The sequence below is a fragment of the Neovison vison genome, chromosome 12, assembly GCF_020171115.1.
Source record: "Neovison vison isolate M4711 chromosome 12, ASM_NN_V1, whole genome shotgun sequence".
Lineage (NCBI taxonomy): Eukaryota > Metazoa > Chordata > Mammalia > Carnivora > Mustelidae > Neogale > Neogale vison.
Window position 1 is genome coordinate 132,741,886 of NC_058102.1, and position 22,897 is coordinate 132,764,782.

Below are 22,897 nucleotides of genomic sequence, written 5' to 3' on the forward strand. Positions count from 1 at the left end.
AATATATTCATCGGTTTTGTTTTTGGTGGACTCTTTCAATTAGGAATTTTGTGCCCGTGGCTTTAGCAATGCTGTTGCTGACTGACATTGGTATCTAGGGCATTTGAGCAAGTAAATGTGTTCTGTCACCTTGCTGACAGGCAAGGCTCTTTGAATTGGTTTCCAGAGAATTCTGGCACTTCCAACTAACGAGTATTTTTACAGACTCAAAGCATTTATGGAAGGAAGAAATATAAGAAAATGTTTGGTTTCCTTGAATGTGACAAATAACTAATTTGCTAATAAATGGATAATGTCACCCTGACACCTTTGTGGGTAAATGACACTATTTGCTTTCCTGCTAGTGCAGCTATGATTTATCATAGCAATACCTCCTACATAGCAATTCCTTATTCAGTTAATATGGTTTATATGTGCCATGATAAACAATTGTTTACCTAGTATGTATATCACAAGTTTTTGTTTTTTTTGGTTTTCTTTTGACAAATTTTCATGGAGAGTCTGCTGAATACATAAAACTAGGTTTTGGGGGGGCGCCTGGGTGGCTCAGTGGGTTGGGCCGCTGCCTTCGGCTCGGGTCATGATCTCAGGGTCCTGGGATCGGGCTCTCTGCTCAGCAGGGAGCCTGCTTTCTCCTCTCTCTCTGCTGCCTCTCTGCCTGCTTATGATCTCTGTCTGTCAAATAAATAAATAAAATCTTAAAAAAAAAAAAACACTAGGTTTTGGTTGGGGAAAAGGAACACAGGTCATCATCCCTACTCTTAATGTTATATTTACAAGGCAGAATGGAGGAGTCTGAGTGGTTCAAGAGGTCAAATGTCTGCCTTTGGCTCAGGTCATGATCTTGGGGTCCTGGGATCAAGGCCAGCATGGGGAATCTGCTTCTCCCTCTCCCCCTACCCCTAGCCCTGCTCATGCTCTTTCTCACCCTCAAATAAATAATAATACCTTTTAAAAAAATAAAAATAAAAGGCAGAATGATTATTGATTTTATAAAATGTTCTGTTAAAACATAGGTATATTGTATTGTTCCTTAGAGGCTGGTTTGGAGAATTAAGGTTTTGTTTTCAAATCTGGAAGCCCATATTCGTTAGGAGAAGTTGATTTGGATGAAAATTTTCTTCTGCTCTATACATCAGTAGTAATCTACCAGGCTTAGCCCCAAAACTATTTGATGAATAAACAAGTGAATGAGTGAAGAAATGAACTGGTAAGATTATAAGCAGAAAAATGTTACATGGGGGAATTCTGGCACATTGAGAGAAGCAACTAAACTCAGTGTGACTAAATTAGGTACAAGTTGTTTTCCCTGGTGCCTCCTCAGAGCATCGAAATTTTGACTCTACTTGGGTTTTCTTGTTATCGGTCCTTGTTTGTGTGCTCCATACAGCCTTTCTAATAACCTGTATTCACCTGGGACCACGGATCTTAACCCCTTGACCAGAGACTTAATTAGTAAGGGAGTCTTACCTCCCTCCAGGATATCTGAAAACTTCTGTAACTTCCTCCCCTCTAAAGGTTTAACACCAGGGAAAGACGTAGGGAGCCACTGGTGGCTTTTTCTCCGGCTCCATCCATTTTCTACTATGGGTCATTTTTTTTTTTTAAAGATTTTTTTTTTATTTATTTGAGAGAGAGAGACAGTGAGAGAGAGCATGAGCGAGGAGAAGGTCAGAGAGCGAAGCAGACTTCCCATGGAGCTGGGAGCCCGATGCGGGACTCGATCCCGGGACTCCAGGATCACGCCCTGAGCCGAAGGCAGTCGTCCAACCAACTGAGCCACCCAGGCGTCCCAGCTACTATGGGTCATTTTAATCTCCTTACAACGGGAAGAGTCATGGCCTGCAGGTAGGGCTAGCTGAAAAAGATTCTCTCCCTGGATACCTTAATGGTATTTTCCGTGGGACAAATTTAAAACATTCGGGCTATTTTGTTTGGGGACGTCTGCCTGATCTGCCTATGGTGGAGATGATCTAGCCCTATTAATGCATAAAAGCTTTGGTATTACTGGCCAACATTGTGATTTCAAGAAATTCAAGGTTATTAATTCCTTTTTTTTTTTTTTTTTTTTTTTGGTTATTAAGTCTTTAGACTGGACCTGTATCACTAGTGAATTTAATCTTAAATACAATACTACAAAATTTCACTTTTAAGATGGCAGTCTGAAAACGCTGTTGTCTCTTCTCCTTTTAAAAATCATTCTAAAAATCACAGAGAATTGAGTGTAAAAATATAAATTTCATCTAGGAGACAACTATAGTCCCAAACAGAAATGTAAAAAGATGGTCTTTATGAGGCAAAGTCAAATTTGGGTTTGATGAAATGCAAGGCAAAAATGTCTACAGCTATGTCTCTTGGGCAAAAAGGGCAGGAGCTCTAAAATGTTGGCACATCTCTTAAGACAAGACTTTCATCCACTGTCTGGAACAATGGGAACAGATGTTAGTGCTGGGCACTTGTCTGGATTGGGTTTGACACCCAGGAGAAGCAAGGGAATTGAAACTGAACGAAGAATCACATGGACAGCTGTCAAAGATAAGCAAAGGGGGGCACTGGTTAAAATAGCAAGAACTGATTTTAATCAGTAATAACTATTGTAATAAGGACAAGAGCCTAGCAGGAACTGAACTTAACTTTGATTTGTGGAGTGACTGGGCATTTTTTCAGAGAGAATGGGGGTGAAGGGAGGAGGAGAGCAGGGGCTCGGGAGAGTCAGAGAAGTGACAACTACAAGTGGGAAGAGAGGGTTTGGTCTATGGGAACCTACCTGGATTTGCTGACTGGGGCTTATCAAAGTTAGGCTCCCACCTTCCAGCAGGGCCTGGGAGGCAGGGCCCTATCCTTCCTTATGGGTTGGCTGGAAGAGTCTGTTCATTTGGCAGCCTTGAGTTTTCTCAAGCAGGCTTACATTTATAAGCAATTACTCTGCAATGACACCATGCCCCCAAATCTTGGTGGTTTAAAACAATTAATTTTAGGGGCACATGGGTGGCTCCACTGATTAAGTGTCTGACTCTTAATCTCAGCTCGGGTCTTGATCTCAGTGTTATGAGTTCAGGCCCAGGCTGGGCTCCACTCTGGGCATGGAGCCTACCCAATAAAACGAAACAAACAATAAATTTTAATCTCTCACTTAGGTATGTGTCCTTTTTTGGGTGGACTGAGCTTGGTCCATCATTCCTAGTTAGGAACCCAGGCTGAAGAAACCACTGTTATCTGGAATGTCCCAAGTCGCCATAACCAGAAATAAAGAAGACATACCATACAGCAGCTCTTAAAACTTCCACATGCCACTTCCACGAACATTCCCTTGGCCACCTGTAAGTCAGCGAGCCACAGTTAATTTCAAATGGGGAGGGAAGTTCAATGTTCCTATGTACGTATGCATGTACTATGAATGGGAAAATATTTGCAAATATCTCCAAGGACTACTACAATGCACTTTAAAATATGGCTTAAGAAAACTTCCCATAAGTAAAATTAGATATGAGTCTATAATAAGGACATATTGTATTCCATGAGAATTGGACATTGGATTCTATGAGAATATTGAGATTCCATGAGAAACGAATCCAGAAAGATAGAACAATACAATCCCAGAAAAATTGGGGGGATTAATCCTTAGAGTTCAGATAGGATAAATACACACACACACATGTACACGCACACACACACACACACACACATATCCAGTGCTATGAAAAAGTAGAAAATAGATCATGTGTTTTCTTTCTTTCTTTCTTTCTTTCTTTCTTTTTAAGATTTATGTATTTATTTATTTATTTGAGAGAGAGAGAGAGAGAGACAGCACAAGTGGGAGGGGCAGGGGGGAGGGAGAGAGAATCTCAAGCAGACTCCACACTGAGTACAGAGCCTGACTAGAATCTCCACCCCGGGACCCTGAGATCATAACCTCAGCAGAAACCAAGTCGGATGCTTAACCGACTGAGCCACCCAGGTGTCCCTGGAAAATGTGTTTTCTAAAAAAGGATAGTAAGACACTTTTTCAATTTCCAATGTTTACTTCGATTTCTCACAAATTATATTGAAACCGTATACATTTTGAAAACAATTTTATCCTACTTTTTAATATTTTAGAGAGAGTACAAATAGGAACCTTGATAGAATTAGAAAACACAATAGTACAGGTGCTTAAAGAAAGCTGAAAAGGAAAGAAAGTAGAAATTATTTCAGAAAGAAATATTGTTCAAATTTTTGAAAACTCTAAACAAGGCAAGTGAGGAAACTTCTTTTAAGCATAACCTGCCTAAAATTCTCAAACAGGACTTTATAAGTTTTGTAGTTCGTGAAGATTTAATTATTGACTAAAACAATAATTAAACAATAAACCCCATGGTTGTCAGAATAGTAAAACAAAAAGCACAAAAAACAAGTGCTGGTGAAGATGTGGAGAAAAACAAACCCTCGTGCACCATTAGCAGGCATGCAAACTGGTATAGCCACTGTGGAAAAACAGTATGGTTTTTCCTTAGAAAGTTTAAAAATAGAAAAAAGGTTAAAAATAGAATTACCATATGATCCAGTATTCCCACCATGAGGTGTTTACCCAGAAAATACAAAGACATTAATTTGAAAGGATATATGTATATATCTCTGTTTACTGTGGCATTATTTACAATAGCCAAATTACGAAAGCAGCCATGTATCCTCTAACAGATGAATGGATAAAGAAGATGTCGGGTGCCTGGGTGGCTCAGTGGGTTAAAGTCTCTGCCTTCGGCTCAGGTCATGATCCCAGAGTCCTAGGATAGAGCCCCGCATCAGACTTTCTGCTCAGCCGAGAACCTGCTTCTCTTCCTTTCTCTCTGCCTGCCTTTCTGCCTACTTGTGATCTCTGTCTGTCAAATAAATAAATAAATAAATCTTTAAAAAAAGAAGATGTAAGATTATTTACATCTATATGAGATATGTGAGATATATATATATATAGATAGATAGATGGATAAAGAAGGGATAAAGAAGATGTGAGACAGACACACACATATACAAGATGGAATATTATTCAGCTATAAAAAAGAAGGAAATCTTGCCATTTACAATAACATGGATGGAGCTAGGGAAATAAGAGAATCAGCAAAGACAAACACCATATGATTTCACTCACGTAGAATTTAAGAAACAAAATAAACAAACAAAGAAGAAATGAAGACACACACACACACACACACACACAAAGACTCTTAACTTTAGAGAACAGATGGTTACCAGAGGGAGGTGGGTGGGGGATGGGTGAAATAGGTGAAGGGGATTAAGAGCACACTCATCATGAGGAGCACTGAGTCCTGTATAGAATTGTTGAATCACTATATTTACACCTGAAACTAATATAGTTTCATATGTTAACTATACTGGAATTTAGATAAATAAATGCATGAATTTTTTAAAAAGAAAGGAAAGAATACAGAGGAAAAAACATTGAGAAAGAGCAAGACAATCTTATTGAATCCAGAATTTGAACAAATCAAATCTCTGCAATTTTATTGTCTTTATTGAGTGAATATTTAATAATTGATCAAAACAATGAGAATGAAAAAGAATTGCTCCTATGAAAATCACAAGTCTCAAACAACAAAAAGTCACTCTGGTCTGCACATTAGAAGATGAAAAAAAGGACATTTGTGACCTGTGGCATGTGCACCTATATTCATACGATTGCACTAGACCCCTCAAATGTTAGGATTAGGCCTGTAGGTATTTACTATATCGAGAAATACAAATGAACTAAACTTCCCAATAAAAGATAATAGAAGGATTCTAGGTTTAAAGCACAAAGCAACATTTAGCAACATGAGGCATACAAAAACTTGCCTCTTTAAAAACGGATTCAGAGGGGCGCCTGGGTGGCTCATTGGGTTAAAGCCTCTGCATTCGGCTCAGGTCATGATCCTGGGGTCCTGGGATTGAGCCCCGCATCGGGCTCTCTGTTCAGCAGGGATCCTGCCTCCACCTCTCTCTCTGCCTACTTGTGATCTCTGTCTGTCAAATAAATAAATAAAATCTTAAAAAAAAAAAAACCGGATTCAGAATGTTTGAAAATAAAGTTCATAAAAGATACACCAGAAATATTCAAATAAAAAGAAAGCAAAAGTTGCAATCTAAAGGAACAGGGTTGAATCAGGATAAACAGGCATTAAATGAATCAAAGTGCTCCATAGAATAACAAATGGTTCCTTCAGCAGGAATATTTAATATTTGTGATTAAGCACCAAATATCATGGCATCAATAGCCATAAAGTCAAAATATAAGAAATCTAGAGAAAGATAGACAAACAATAGTAGTATGAAGCTTCACTTCTCCTGAAGTGATCACATGGAAAAAATGAGACTGAATTGTATTTGTAAAAATAACCCGAAAACAAAGGGAGGTAATTTAATTGCTACAATAACATAGATGACAGATGTAATAAGGTATATCTAATTGGTATACCTCCAACTCTATACTCTGAAAAGACAAAGCATACTTTCCTCTCCTTTTATTTATTCATGGAATGATGCCAAAATGACCACATATGGTCCACAAGTCATAAACAAGTCATAAAAAATAGAAATAGACAACATTCAGTGCAATGCAGTGCAATGCAGTGAAAATAACACAGAAAGTCGTTAAAAACAATCACAACCATATCAAATCCACTCCCATATGGAGTAAAACATCCTTCACCCTTGGGACACTGCATCATGAACAACTGAAGTTGCAATATTTCTAGAAAATAAATATGAATCTATCTATCCAAGGAAAATACATTATCCTAAATACTTGGAAAATATGTAGTATTAACTACTTACACACAAAAAAGACAGATATAATAACCTCATGTCTGTTAGGATGGCTATTATGAGAAAAACAAGAGATGACATGTGTTGGAGAACATGTGGAGAAAAGGGAGCCCTGATGCAGTCTTGGTGGGAATATAAATTGACGCAGCCATTTTGGAAAACAGTATGGACATGCTTCAAAAAACTAAAACTGAAACTACCAGATGATCCAATAGTCCCCCTTCTAGGCATATATCTTATGGAAATCAAATCAGGATATCAAACAGATACTTGCACACTCATGTTCACTGAAGCATTACTCACAATAGCTAAAATATGGAAAGAACATAAGTATTCATTGACAGATGAATGGATAATGAAAACGTGCTGTGTGTATATGTAAACAAATATTATTCAGTCATAAAGGACAAGGAAATTGGGGTACCTGGGGGGGGTCAGTGGGTTAAAGCCTCTGCCTTCAGCTTGATCCTGGGATCAAGCCCGCATCGGGCTCTCTGCTCAGCGGAGAGCCTGCTTCCCCCTCTCCCTCTGCCTGCTTCTCTGCCTACTTGTGATCTCTGTCAAATAAATAAAATCTTAAAAAAAAAAAAAAAAGGAGATTCACTTAAAAAAAAAAAAAGAAAAGAAAAGAAAAGAAAAAGGAAATCCTGCCATTTGGGATAACATGGATAAATCCTGAGGGCTTTCTCTTAAGTGAAATGAGTTAGACAAAGACAAACACTGCATGATCGCACATATATGTGGAGTCTAAAAAACTGAATTCCTAGAAACAGAGTGAATGGTGGTTGCCAGGAGTTGGGAGATGGGGCAAACAGCGAGGTGTTGGTCAAAGGGTACAAATTTTTAGTTAAAAAATGAATAAGTTCTGGGGATCTAAACTATAGCACAGTGACTATACTTAGCAATACTGTATTGTTTACTCAAAATTTGCTAATAGAGCAGATCTTAAATGTTCTCACCACACACACACACACACACACAGAGTAACTTGACTGTGGTAATCATATATCAAATCATCCTCTTTTACCTTAAGTGTATCAATTTTATTTGTGAATTATGCCTCAATAAAGCTAGGGGGAATGAATACACAACAGAAAATGTATCCAATTCAAAATGAGAAAAAAATTTAAAGATATATTTAAAGAAAGCAGAAGGAAGGAAGAAATGGTGATTCTAACAAAAATTAAAGACTGTGAAAAATTTATTCATTGTTTCATTTCATTGGAAACAATCATAAAATAGATACCCAGATAACTAGCAAAGAAAAAAGTGACAAAATTTAATTATATAAATTAAATGAAAGCAAAAAAATTACTACATATACAGGAGAATTAAGAAAAATATGAGACCATCATCAATGCTATGTAAATTTGAAAAAGTACATGAAATGCATGAATGTTTTTGGAAACTATAAATTTTAATATTAACTATATATAAGACAGAAAACCTTAACAATATAATCACCATAAAATAATATGTAAAACTTGTCCACAATTTACAAAGTGGAATGGAGCGACTCTGTAAGGACTGGTGTAGAAAGTTCTCAAAGACCTGTCATTAGGTAAGAAAAATAAGGTTCATTTTCATTGTTATTTTCTTGTTTTGTATGAAAAAAGATTAGGAATATTTATATGCATATGCTAATTGGGTACACATATAACATTTCTGGAAGGATAGAGGAAAAGCTTTCTGGAGAGGGCAAACTGGTTCCTGGAATAGGAGGTTGATAAACTACCTTGCTCTAGGCTGCTCACCTTAATGAGATGATACACCTGGATAAAGCAGAGAGTGAAATGAAAAAGTTAGAGTCCCGTGGACACAGGGAAATCCACTCAGCTTTGTGACTGAAGAAGCTCAAATGCAATAACAAAGTGGGGGAAATAGATTTTCCAGGAGAACAATAAGAAGTTAGAAAACATTATAGGGGAGGAAAATATCTTTATACAAATGTATGGGGTAAGGATGGGAACCTTAGCAAAGCCTGATGTTCAGATTCCCCTCTCTTCAAAGACAAGGGTGCATCTTTACTCTGGGATAGAGAGAGCGCCTCCTACTTGAGTGGTTTATGACTTGCTTTGGAGGAAAAAATCAGAAAGTCCTCTGGCACATTCCATTTCTCAAAGTCCCTCCACTTGAAATATTTGCTATGCCAAGTTGCTATATTTTGGGGTAGTGTGTCCTGAACTCACCAAATGAACCCTCCTTTTTTGAAACGATCATTGGATTTCTAGACTCTTGTGGAAAAGAATTTTTCATCTCTGTTGGTTATTAATACTGTTGATTTCTCCTGAGAGAACTGATAATACCAAAATATGTTAATTGTGGTGCCTAATATTTAAAATTCATAGTTTGAAACTATAAGTATATAGTGTCAATACCAAGGCCTATTACCTATTAATTAGCTTGTTTTTGGTCTCTTCAATGCAAAATTCTTATTTAATGCACAACTCTACTTGATTAAGGGATCTTGGTTTTCTCAAGCTTTAATTACATATTATAACTAATAACATCTTAGATTTAGTCTTTTTTTTTAAAGATCTTTTATTTATTCATTTGAGAGGGAGAGTGTGAGTGAGAGCACTAGCAGGGAAGGGGCCAGAGGGAGAGGGAGGAGCAGACTCCCCACTAAGCAGGGAAGCCCGATGCGGACTCGATCAAGCAGGGGGAGTGGGAGAGGGAGAAGGAGAGAGAGAGAGCCTGATGTGGGGCTCGATCCCAGGACCCCAGGATAACCACCTGAGTCGAAGGCAGCCGCTTAACTGATTGAGCCACCCAGGTGCCCTACCCTAGATTTAGTCTTAATAATTAATTCATAAAATATCCTAAATTTAGCTTTTCAAAATCCAAAGGATTCTTTACGATAAAGGTTACCTCTAGGGGCGCCTGGGTGGCTCAGTCGGTTAAGTGTCTGCCTTCAGCTCAGGTCATGATCCCAGGGTCCTAGCATCAAGTCCCGCATCAGGATCCCTGCCCAGCAGGGAGTCTGCTTCTCCCTTTGGCCCTCACCCCTCTCTCACTCTTTTAGGCTTTCTCACAAATAAATAATTTTTTTTAAAAAAAGGTTACCTCTAAAGGTAAAGATTCATAATGGAATATGCATCATAGCAAAAAGCATAGTGGAAACAAAAAAAGCGGTCATAATATTTATCAAGAGAATATGCGTTGTATATTTTATTGTAATATCCTGCCATTGACTAGTGTCCTATGTGAGCTATAGATTGTGCCAGAGATAGAAATGGTTATGTCATAATATGCACTGGAAATATGATCTATACTCTTCAAAAACAGTTTCTAATTGCATTTGATTTGTTTGTCCCCTGCAGGAAACTCAACACGCCAGGTAGGCACTAACAGCTAGTTGCCGCTTCTCTTGAGCTATGCAGAAGAAAAGTAATTTGCTGAAACATCTGCCAAATGAGAAGGGGGTTCCAGTTCCCTGAAATGTTGCTTCGAGCTACCAATGTTCACAGCAGAAGGAATGAGCGGGGCAGAGTCACCGGTAAGCTTCCCGACAACGGGTCGCACTGACCCCAATCTGCCAGCAGGAGGATTACGCCCTCCTCTTTGTCAGTTCTGGAACATAAAGGCTGCTGCTAAGGCACCGGGGCCAGCTCGCAGCCGCAGCGACGACGCAAGGGCTCCCAGGAACATCAATGCTGTGTTCGCGTAAGTGACCCTCGTGCTCCCCTAGAGAAGGCGTCTGGTCCGTGAAAGGTGGACCCAGGGGGACTTGCAGAGGCCAGCGTCCGAGCCACATGCTCTCTTTCTGTTAAAAAAAATTAACAAGCATATTCTCGCAATTGGAAAGTTCATTTGCCGTTTAAAAGCACTTTTGACACATCAGGCTTCTGTTCACTCCTAGTTCATTTCGTATCCTCACCCACACGTGTCATGGACTATGAAAGTGCACTCGCCACATGAATTAGAGACATAAAGCCTCCTTACAAGGAATCTTCAGCTTAATTTAGAACCAGTGTTTGGAGGGGCGTCTGGGTAGGCCGGGAGGTTAAGCGTCTGACTCTTGGTTTCTGCTCAGGTCCTGATGTCAGGGTCCCGAGATCGAGCTCTACGCTCACTGCAGTGTCTGCTTGAGACTCCCTCTCCCTCCGCCTCACCTGCTCGTGCTGTGTCCCAAATAAATAATTCTTAAAAAAAAAAAAAAAAAGAACAAGTCATGGGAGATAGGAGATAAGGTTGGCTTTGTTACTTCTCTCTGCTCTTGCTTTTCCCACCAGATTTCTGCTTTTCTCTTTGTTGTGCTGCTCTTTATAATTTGTCCCGTTTGTGACGTTTAGTTTACCCTAGTTTATGAGCTGACTGTATAGCTAACATATTTCCGAATATCCTTCTATTGGTTTAAAGCAAATGCCCTCGAGGACTATAAAGTTACCTTCACATTCTGTGTCAGGTACGTCTTACTTATTTTTTAAGGTCATGTCAGTGCCGTGGCATCTCGAAGCGTAGACGTGTAACACAGAAGGTAACTTGAGCCTGGGCTGTTGGCAAGATCCAGCATTTGTATTTTGACCCAGCTTGTGTCATTTGTATTTAATGGAGTTTGTGTGAGCGGGTGGCAGTGGACCAGGATGTCCCACAGGGACTTGTGAGGGAAAATACCAGGCTTGGGTCTGTGGGTTAGCATGGAATTCTGCTCCTGTTGGATGGAAAGGCACTGGAGGAGATGTGTAGTCTGCATGCTCCCACTGGATTTTTTCAGAAGCTGGAGGTTGAATTGCTATGACAACCAAAAATTGCTATTAAGATTCCATTTGGAGCTGAGTCATTATTTCTGCCTATCATCCCCTGCCTTCTGAGTAAGGTAAGCATCCAGACATGAAACGCATGGAGTTTGGAGTCGGAAGGACTTGAACTCTCATCTCGTGTGATCTCTCACTAATTGGCAGAATTTATTACTTCCCACGTGAGAAATCTGAAAATAAGACAGTCTCCCTCAATGTCTCTTCTAGCTCTCTATTCATTTTCTGGTCCCCTTCGTCTCTTTCTTTCTCTTGGCCTCTGTCTCAGTTTCTGTCTGTCGCTGTCTCTCTCTCACACACACATACATTTATGCCTTTCTTTGCCTCTGTAATGCAGTGCACTTATGGACTCAACTTTCACTTAAACAGCAAAGAGAGACGTCTTGCCTTCCTCTTTCTTTTGTGAGATTGTTCTTCAAATATCATGGCATCCGGGCTTGCTTTCTTCTAGGGAATTAAACACTGCTTGATAAGCTTGGTCAGTCTATCCTCCGTGGACACTCTTTTGAGAGAAGGCAAACTTTTTCTAGCTGATGCTATTTCAAGATATTTAGAGGTTTAGAATGGAATTTATTTTGGCAATAAAAGTGACCGAAATTGTGACTATTCTATTAAATACACACTTAGATTCTTCTGTATCTGGCCACAGTTCAGTTCCTCCTCCTGTATTTCCCGAAGCATTAAGGACTCACCCATTTGTGGCATTGAGTGTTCCACACTGACATAATCCTTCTTGGTCTTAAACTTAGGATCTGTATGTGATGACCAGGTTAGGGCTCCATGCTTATAGTCCCTTGTCGCCACTAATGTTGAGAATATTAATAGTGTCAGTCATTTCCTTTATGTACTGCTCAAGACACAAGATGTATCAGACACGATTCTGCTTCAAGGAACTTACCACCTATTCTGGGAGGAAGGCAAAGAAGCAAATAGAAGACATATTTATAATAAGGCAAAACTGAAAGCCACAATAAATAATTATTTTATTTTTTAAAAGTGTATTTTTTATTTATTTATTTTAAAGATTTTATTTGAGAGAGAAGGAGAGAGCATGCATGGGCAGAGCAGAGAGAGAGAAGCAGGCTCCTTGCTGACCAGGGAGCCCAATGCAGGGCTTGATCGCAGGACCCCAAGATCATGACCTAAGCCAAAGGCAGACACTTTACCAACTGAGCCACACAGGTGCATATTTATTCATTTGAGAGGGAGAGGAAGACAGAGCAGGTTGAGGGAGGGGCAGAGGGAGAGGGAGAATGTCAAGCAGATTCCCCGCTGAGCAGGGAGCCAAACACAGGGCTCCCTCCGTCGACCCAGAGATCATGACCTGAGCTAAACTCAAGAACCAGACGCTTAAGTGGCCACCCAGCCACTCCTATGTAATTATTTTAAATGGTTTGCATTTTTCAGAGTTTGATTTTGAGTATATGTAATAGTCCATGTCTACCACTTATCTCTCACAAAGGTGAATAAAATGCTATTCAAAACCATTTATGCTTAAAAATGAATTGCAGGTATATTACTGACTTGGAGATGGTCGAATGGTATAATAAATACCTCTATTGATTTTGCATGGGTAGGAAAAGCAATGGGCTAATTGACAAAAGGCAAATTACCAGGCAATGGCAGTTCATTCCTTTAAGCACAAGACTCTTAAAATCTTACCATTTGAGGGAAATGCCTCTGAAAACATCCTACACTCATCTGGCTTTTTAAGTAGATGACTGAGCATAATTTACCCTTTCACTGATGACTCATTGTCAACAGTGAACGTTAGTCCTTGTCCTGGGTGATAATACGGGCATGTTGGCAGGACCACTGAGGAGCTTAAGAATGTTCTGTTGTATCTGAGCCCCGTGCTCCTCAAGGTCAGCTTTTGGCTTTCTGTTGTGACCTGGAGTGTCTTGATTCATTATTGATTCAGGGCAGTTTCATGTACCATGCTCTCTGGCACCTCCTTCCCGATGACATGGAGCCTCTGAGAAGATCAAGGTTCGTGGTTGATGACGTGGCCAAGAATTCTTCTTCTTTTTTATTTTTACGATTTTATTTATTTATTTGACGGAGAGAGAACAAGCGGGAGGAGCAGCAGGCAGAGCGAGAGGGAGAAGCAGGCTCCTGGCTAAGCAGGCAGCCTGTGGGGCTCCTGGGATCATGACCTGAGCTGAAGACAGACAGCAACCCACTGAGCCACCTGGGGGTCCCTAAGAACTCCTCTTAATCAGGAAAGAAACAATACGAATGACCCTTAGCAAAGCACCCCAAATTGTACCTCTCACTCAAGCTAACATTGAGGGATTCTAGATTCAGAAGAAAGTACTGGATACAGAAAAATGTTTTGAAAAGGCAAGATGAAGTCTGAGCTTGTTAGCTGGTCCCTGTGCTTCCTCCCAACACAGGAGTCACAGTCCACGGGTTAGCCAGACAGCTCCGTGAACCACAGGATTATGTCCCTTTTCTTATCTGTCATTCTGCTATTCAGATGACAAGATTCACCCAGGAATTCTGCTGCCAGAAATTGAACTAGCCAACATCTGATTGCTACATGAAAGATGTGTTAGTATTGTAAAGACAAAAAGCATGTCTTCAGAGCTGAAATATTATCATATAAGAAAAGTGTCAGTTTTTTAAAAAAAATATTTATGCCTTATTTAAAAAGAAAAAATATAAGATCAAGTTAGAATGTCCAGTGTGACCATCGATGGCCACTCAGTGCAACATGTATTTGTTGGGAGTGTGTGAGTTGCGGGGTACAGACACACGGAGATGACTGAACAATAGTTTCCACCCTCGAGGGGCTGATGGACCAGAAAGAGAAACACGCCCTTCAGCCAACCACCACCATCCAGTGTGCTCAGTGCTATAATAGGCATGGAAATTGAGCTCGGAAAGCAAAGCGAGCAGAAAAAATCAAATGGAGAAAGTGTTAAGTAAGTTTACCTTTACTTAAGGGATGGAACAGAATTTAAAAAAGAAGATGGGACTTAAGGTTGTTTCTAAATGACACGTGACAGTAGAGGAGAGGGGAAGGGCAGCTTTGACAAAAGGGACAGCAGAAGCGAAGCTTGGCATCTTTCCACCAGGAGGAGGACATAAGATTTTGCGGGGGTGGAGGGGAGGCTTGGAGACTGAGTGCCGAGGATTAATAATCAAATCCCTTGATAAGGAATTTGGAGAATTTCCTGGGGACGGGTATTATGTATTTTAAGTCAGGAGAATGACAAGGTAAATTTTAGTGTTTTAATTTAAAAATAAATAAATAAAAGCGGTATGGAAAATGGTCTGAAATTGAAGAAACTGGAAATGAAGAAATATAAGCGCTTGTTGGAATAGATTTTTGTTAGGGATGGAGGGAGCTTGTAGTGGTTGGCAGCAGGCAGAGGTGGAAATTTAGTCTAGAGAGCAAAACAGAGTTGTCTGCGTTTGGCTTGGATGTGAAGGGCAATGTGGATTCTAGGACAAGGACAGCTGATGCTTGACAGTGTAAAGATTAGGGGCACCGAGCCCTCCACTGCCCTCGCAACCTAAAATATGCATATAACTTTTGACTCCCCATGAACTTTACTTTTCCCAACCTACTGCCTGTTGGAACCCTTCTGATAGCATAAGCAGCTGATTAATATAACTATATGCATACATATATATATAACATATATTTCAAAATATATATATATTTCTCTCTATACATTATATGCTGTATTAGAATAAAGTAAGCTACAGAAAAGAAAATATTATTAGGAAAATCATAAGGAAGAGGAGTGCCTGGGTGTCTTAGCTGGCGGAGTATCCAACTCTTGGGGTCGGCTCAGGTCATGATCTCACGGTCACGACACTGAGCCCCAAGTCGGGCTCAGCGCTGAGTCTGGAGTCTGCCTGAGAATTCTCTCCCTTTCCCTCGGCCCCTCCCCCTTCTGGCACGCTCTCTCTCAAATAAACAAACAAACAAACAAACAGATACAATCTTTAAAAATAAATATTAAGGAAGGGAAAATACATTTACCGTACTGTCCTGTAAAAAATCTGTATAGAATAATCCTGCAGGCTTCAAACCCATGTCGTTCAAGGGTCAAGTGTATTAGTTTTCTGGTTTGTAACATTTAATGGACTATAACACCAGTCTGAGAAGGAAAATGTCAAGTTCATTGTTCTGGATAAAATACCTCTGAGATGCCCATGCGACCCTGTAGGCTGCAAGTTTTTCTTGGCGGGTGGGAATATGCATATGCTCCCGAGCGAGGGGAAGGGACTTGCTCTGTGCACCAGGCAGGATGGGGGCAGGTGACGGTGAGTGACAGGGAGGGAGAGACAGGCCTCCTCTAAGTTTAGTGACGGAAGTCTCCAAAGCGTACACTGGGATGCTTATTCTGAAAAGCGTATTTGTATTTTTAAGTCGATTTAAACGGATCCTTTCAAGCAGAGACTGCCCCCCTCCCAAAAATAACAGTCATGTGGTTGCTTTTTAAGTCAACAAAAAATAGTCAAAACACCCAGAGAGGTCGTGCAGGCAGAGACTGCCCTGGGTTGAAAGGAGCCTGCTGAATCACTCCCCACTCCCTCTGCATGTAAATGCACGGTGGTCCTGTTCCTAATTATTTCGCTCTGTGGGGCTTCCATTCACTTCATTTCATTTTCATGAGGGGGCAGTTCTGCACAGGGCTGGGGGTGGGGGGGTGGGAGCAGCATGGCAGGACACAGCTTGCCCCCAGAGGCACCTGCAGCCACCTACCTTTCTGAGGTCCTGGCTCATCGTTTTGGCTCCTGTTATCGAGCTGCCCAGCTCAGCAACCATGAGAACTACAATGACCTACTTTCCCTGATACAGCCAGTTCTACATTTTTAAATCTTCATTAAAAAAAAAAAAATCCTCAGCTCTATTTATTTGGGGAAAAAAAAAAGTTCTGCTTTGTTACCATTCCCCCTTTGGCTTGCGCTTTTCATTTTTTGAGGTCTGATTTAGCTTTTAGAGGATAGAAGAACAATTACAGCCAACAGTGGGTCACCCCCTCCCCGTCCTCAGAAAGGACCAGGGGCTCCTATACTCACGCCTTTGCAGCAACATATTCTTGGAATCGGCTCTCACGTGCATTCGGTTTTACTGTATCATCCGTTTCTTCAGAGGAGGATTGTCTGAATGATGAAAATCTGAGACACAGATTTGGAGCTCACACACCGGCAGACACTCAGCCCAGCCATTCTGAGCCTGTAGTCAGTTCTCGCCTTATCAGATGAAAGAATTCACAAGGGGGTGGGGGGTATGTGGGGGGGAATGGGAACAGCATTTTTTGTTTTCATGTCAAATATTTTTGTGTTCATCGGGCTTCCTAAGACAGGTATTCATTTCCATGAAACGAAAGATGCCAGCAATGGGATAGCCAAGTACACATGTCTAAGGGAACCAGCCACAAACCCAAGGAGGAAATTAACATTCTGGTCATGGGCCGCAAAGCAATGTATTCTGCAGTTCATTCTGAGGAGGTAATGACTAGGAAAATGACAAAGAAAACTGTTATTGACCATTAGTGAGCAATCACTCTGTCATATTACTGAGATAATTTAGATAAATGTGGGGTTTTGCTGTCTCCCAGGGAGACGGGCTGCTGATGTCTTTGATGATGGCAGCCCACTTAAAGGTTGCTTCTGACAAATGTGGTTTTTTTTTTTTGTCAGGCCCATGGAAAATAGTCACGTCTGTGCCCGTTTGTGGGTTTGTGGTAGCAGCTCCTTTTTAAAGTTTGTCAAAAAAGTCGGTCGATGTTTTGTGTTCAGGGCCCGGGGATACTTGCCGGAATGCCCCTCGAAGGCTCTGTGGAAAGCAGTGTTTGGAAACATAAGGTATTTAATAAATGAAGGCAGAGCATGCCATATTTTTGTTCAATTGACTTCTATTATTTTAGCAGCTGCTAATTATGCACTGTTGATATGTGGAGGCCCGTAACAGATTTCTCTGTTCCATCTGGGTAATCAGGCTTTTCGAGAATGGACTTTTCCTCACCCGAGTATTAGGAGGATTTTGGCTGCTGCTATATTTTGAGGGCAGTGATCAGATCAGCTCAAAATGAGTAGGTAGGGAGTTTTCTCCCTGGTCTGCTAGGGAGAGGATGAAATTTACCCAGTGTTGTTTGCGATGTATTTCATTTTGTCTTTGACGTCACATCACGCTCTCCAGGCCATCTATGTCATTGAACGCCAAGAGGAAAACAGAGTGACAACAACCCATTTTCAAAGCAAATAATAGACATGTACATTCTGAGAACGTCTTATCTTAAGAAAATACTGAGCAAAAACAGCCATGGCGTCTCTTCTATGTATTAAGCATTGGCTGCTTAGGCTGTAGAATTGGCCTTTATTTGCACAAGACTCTCGCTCTCTCTGCCAATTCCCCGAGCTTGCTCTCTCTCTCAAATAAATAAATCCAAAAATAAAACAAGAAAACAAATGCCTAAACACCTTGGAAGAGCTGAGGTTGATTTTACTTACTATGATGCAATGTCTTTGGTTGATAACAGGTAGGTTCCCCTTACTTGCCTGCCCTAACAGACAGGAAGACGAGGTTACAGAGAAATTCCAATTATTAGCCCTCATTCTCTTTTTCAACTAGTGTGCTTTTTGGTTAGTCCTTGTACAGGCTGCACGCATAGTCGTTACTATTTGTTTTGTTTTTTATTTAATGCAGCAAAGTAACCAAAATGTTAGCTCAGGTAGATGCTGCCTCGTTCCAGAACCCTGGACAGTACCGCCTTCCACCAAGGACAGGGGATTAGGGACCAACCATGCATTTAGGCCTGTCCAGTCTAGGACAGTCCTCTGCTAGGGCTGTCATATCAAAATACCATAGACTGGTTGGTTAGAACAACAGAAATTCATTTTCTCACAATTCTGGAGACCAGAAGTCCCGGGTCAAGTTTCCAGCTAATTTGATCTCTTGTGAGAGCTCTTCTCCTGGATTGCAGATGACCCCCTTCTCACTAGCTGTTCCCACGGCCCTTCCTTGGGACATGGACACAGATTTCTCTCTCCCTCTTCATCTAAGGCCACCAGTCCTATCAGATTAGGACCCATACTTTTGACCTCATTCGACCTTAATGACCTCCTAAAGACCCTAGCTACCTCCAAACACCATTACACTGGGGGGTCATGTCTTCCACCTATGAATGGGGAGGGGGGCATGCAATTCAGTCTATAGTCCTCACATCAAAGAAAATGTCATTTTCAGATATCTCAAATCCTTACACTTAAAAACTGCTCCTAGAGGGGAGCCTGGGTAGTTCAGTGGGTTAAGCCTCTGCCTTCAGCTCAGGTCATGATCTCAGGTTCCTGAGATTGAGCCCCACATTGGGCTCTCTGCTCAGCAGGGAGCCTGCTTCCTGTTCTGCCTACTTGTGATCTCTCTCTCTCTCTTTCTGTCTGTCAAATAAATAAATAAATAAATCTTTAAAAAAAATGCTCCTAGAACTGTAAGTAAAATAACAATCTGAGGGGTTTGAAGTGGCGGAGGGGTGGGAGGTTGGGGTACCAGGTGGTGGGTATTATAGAGGGCACGGCTTGCATGGAGCACTGGGTGTGGTGAAAAAATAATGAATACTGTTTTTCTGAAAATAAATAAATTGGAAAAAAATAAAAAATTAAAAAAAAAATAAAATGTGGGGAGTTCCTAGAAACTTATGTGTTGTTAAGTGAAGTTTTCATTCACATAGAGAGAACACATTATAAAATATGTCATTGCATTATTCTTTTTAGACATAATACCTGATGATCTTTTGAAGATTTCACACATATTCTTGAAAGGTGGTTCTTTTTAATCTTAATAAACACATGGTCTGCTGGTTTCAGTTCAATGAGCTAAAGACCTTCTTCAAAACATCTCTGGTAAAATTGCTCAATCCTGTAGGGGCATTAGAATCACTGGGAAATTTCATTTCTTTGTTCTGGTTTTTGTGTGTTTTTTTGAAAACACTGATTCAGAGGCTCTTCCTAGGTTATACTTGAATCAGAATTTCTGGGTACAGGAGGCCATACCAGCTGTCCAAGGCATTCTAGTTCACTACCAGGGCTGAGAATGACAGATATGATTTCCAACTTTGTCTCAATTCTGTTAGGGCCAGAACTTAATTTTTATGAAAACAATAAATTAAAACGCAATAAAATAAAACAAATAATTACACAAACTTTCTGGGCCATCAGCAACACTGCTGAAACTGAACTGTTGACCTGCACAGTAATCACCCAGAATGTTCCTCTGTCAGCTCTTGGATGAACGTTTTATTCACTACATAAAGGGCTGCACAGCCCTCCGTGGCTCACATCGTTCTCAGAGTAAAAGCCCAGGTATCTACTGTCACCTGCGAGGGTCACACTCACTTCCCTTACAGCCCTGGTGTCCTCTTTCCCTCTCTGCATTGCTCAGCCCCGAGCCAGCCGTCTCACCTCCTACTCTCCCTACCTTGTAGACTTTGTTTGTATTAACCATTCCCTCCCCCTGGAATGCGTGGCCCAGAAACCCACACGGCTGAGATCCTTAGGCCCTCCTAGTCTTTCAGTCAAGGGATGCCTTTCTCATGAGAGCTCCCTCGACTACCCGATGTAAAACATGAAACCCACCCTCCGCATGTGCCCATGGCACCTCTGATCCCTATGGCACCCCTTTTTGCCGTTAACATTTCTCAACTTCCAACGCCCGATAGCACTTAACTCAGTAACCGTATTTTGTGCATTGCCCCTGGCCCACCACTAGCGTGTATGCTCCACAAAGACAAGGATCTTTCTCTTTTCCATGGATGCACCCAACTGTCTAGTGTCTAGAAAAGCACCTGGCTCATAGGAACCACTCAGCCTGTCACCGATGAATGAATGAATGAATGATTGAATGAATGAAATGTCTTTCTGGGCTTCTGACACAGGAGTCCTGCTCCATTCTCCAGACAGGATCCACGGCAGACTTGTCATTGTTTCAGCTTCTAGGTGTCTGCCTCCCAGCCCTCATCAGGAAGGATGAAAAACAAATCCTACGTCACAGCCCTCTAATTCTTTCTCATATTCCATCGCCGACGGGGAGATAAAATTAAATCTAGCTACTCCCAACAGAAAGGAAGTAGCAAATCTACAGTTTGGGGAGGAATGCCATCATATCCTAGTGGCTTGATTATAGTCTGTTTTATATCACAGATTTTGCTTTTTGAAAATATTTTAACTGTTAGTAGAAGGAGCAGAGCTAATGATTGGGTATTGGCTCTGCTTACCATGTAAAGCTCTCAATTCGGTATTATTCACTTGGCAAAATTCCCACCAAAAGACATATTACTTAGCTTGATTTTAATACTCATGAAACATGTTACAGAGATAGATCAATCTAAACATTTTCCTAATTTTCTGTCACTTTGAATTAATAGCTTCTCACCTCCTGCTTCTGACTCACATTCATCTCAAGAATTTACTCCACAGAAACCCCAGGCTCCAAGCAGCAAAATATGCTTCCTCGGGGAAACAAAAACAAAGTCTGAGTTGAGAGTTTTGTCTTTTTTTTTTTTTTTTTTTTTTACCTTTTCCATCATCATAAAGATAAGCATGAGGGCTCACCTTTAGAGAATTCAACAATGTCAGAAACTCTAATTAGATCTCACTGGCGTTTTCCACTTTCAGTATTGTGGTTTTAGGAGGAAAATTTGTCACGTAAACTCATCTTTAGCACGATGAGTAATAGAGGGGAAAATTGCAGTCAGAGGTAAATGGCTTTGAGTACACATTCTTTTTGCTCCCCCAGGTTCAACACATTATAGAATAACCTTTTAGTGAAATTAGGAAGCTCTCATGTTGCCCTCTCTTCCTCCTTTGTGGATGGCTGATGGGAGAAGAAAATTGTGTGTAGTTACAAAGCATTGACTTTTCGTCCATGGATTTTTTTTTTTTCCTTTCATGGAGCTGTATTTGTCCGTAGCTCTTACGTCCATCATCCTTCACCTAATTTGTTGGAAGTGGCGATGCAGGGTATGGTGGGGAAGGCAGAAGAGGATGAAAACGCTCTTATTATGAAGGCAATGAAAATCAAAACTGAAAAATGAAGATAAGCTAGCATTATCTGTACAATAGCTCCTGGAAGGTTCTAGCTCCTGATGAGCTCAGAACAGCAGAGTGGGCAGGAATAGCGTGGAACCAGAGATCACCCCGTGCGTGTCTCTCAAACTCTGCATACAAGTGAGCAATGAGGGTCTTCAGCTGTCGCCTCAGTGTGTGAGGGGAGGAGGGAACCGACAATTTAGATTGCTAAGCAACCCTGAAATGAGTAAATTAGTATGTGCAGATGGTAGGGGAACTCTTTCTACGGAAGGAGGTAATAGGACCAGGCCTTCCTCTTCAGCCAGTGGAGTCTGAAAGCCTTTCCAGTTCTGGGGGAATTACAAAATGTGGGGGGAGGCTGGGCTGTGGAGCTTTCTTATTTCCCCTTTCAGGATCCCCCAGTCCCTTGAGTAGCTGTCCTACTTATGTCAGGGTGAGACCCTTATTGTGTCGGGACTGGACCTACTTAAACCAACAGGTCCTGAATCCCATGTCCCTCCCTCACCCCAGCCCTCCTCGGGGCATTGTGAAAGACTGACCCAGTTTCCAAGGACCAGACTCGTCCGGTATCAGGACAGGGCAGAGTGAGGGATGCCATCGGTAAAGAGGCCCCTCTCGAGTCACTACAGGTGAGCTGTCACCTTTCTGTCCAGCAACTGGAGCCATAAACAGATCTGCACCTGAGTCTAGAAGGTTTCCAGCCATTCTGCTTCCATCCGTGACCTCAGAATCTGATCCCATCCCATGGACCTAATAACAGATACAACCGTGGCTGAAGTTGTTAATTCAAAGTGATAGGAACATCAGGTGACTGGCTGGTCTCCTCCGGCTGGGTCGAATGTCTCTGGAGAAAGAGATGCTACAGAAAACAGAACGCTTACATCATATAATATTTACAAAAGGAATGGCGAACCAATTTTATTGAATCTGCGTTGGGAAGTAAGATGATGTATGAAGAGATGAGGAAGAGAGCGCTGAAATACTTTTCCCAGCCATCCATGTGGCGGGTAGAGGATTCAGGTAAGAATGCAGATTCCCCGGGCCCCTTACTCTGTTTTCTTTCTGCTGAGTCGTGAGAACCCTCTTCTAGCATGTACGCATCCTTTCAGAGAACCAGCTTTATCGTTCATGCATGGGGGCGCTCTCCACTTGAGGCTGAGAGAGACGTACCTGATCATGTCTGAAAGTCTGGTAGCATGAACCAGGCAAAGATTTCTTTTGCACCAAGAAGCAAGGACTTTGCAAAATAAGTCATCTGAAGGAGAAGCCAGTTAAACCCCATAATAGGACTAGGA